Source organism: Myotis brandtii, unplaced genomic scaffold (assembly GCF_000412655.1).
Source record: "Myotis brandtii unplaced genomic scaffold, ASM41265v1 scaffold517, whole genome shotgun sequence".
NCBI classification, from domain to species: Eukaryota; Metazoa; Chordata; class Mammalia; order Chiroptera; family Vespertilionidae; genus Myotis; species Myotis brandtii.
The window spans coordinates 86,995-87,593 of record NW_005369706.1 but is presented as its reverse complement, the minus strand read 5'-3'; positions in this window follow the sequence as shown (position 1 = coordinate 87,593).

Below are 599 nucleotides of genomic sequence, written 5' to 3'. Positions count from 1 at the left end.
CCCATACAACTGTCAGCTGATTTCTCAACAGAAACTATGCAGGCCAGAAGGGAGTGGCAAGAAATATTCAAAGTGATGAATAGCAAGGATCTACAACCAAGATTACTCTACCCAGCAAAGCTATCATTTAGAATCAAAGGTTAGATAAAGAACTTCACAGACAAGAATAAGCTAAGGAGTTCATCACCACCAAACCAGTATTATGTGAAATGTTGAAAGGTATTCTTTAAGAAGAGGAAGAAGAAGAAAAAGATAAAAATATTAACAAAATGGCAACAAATACATGCCTATCAACAATTTAATCTTGACCAGGAATCAAACTGTGACCTCCTGGTTCACGGGTAAATGCTCAACCACTGGTTCATGGGTCAGTGTCACATCATCCAGGCAGTAGTTCCTTTTTATGCTAAGTATTAGATTCCATTTTGGACATATCAGTTTATCAGTTCACTAGTTGATAGACATTTGTGTTGCTTTAGCTTTGGGCCATCCTAATACATAAAAAGCCAGGGGCCATCATGACCTAAACGACCGGATGGATGACCAAACAGCAGGCTGCCGGCATGAGGGAGCTCCCTCCTGGCCCCAGGCTGGGCGCG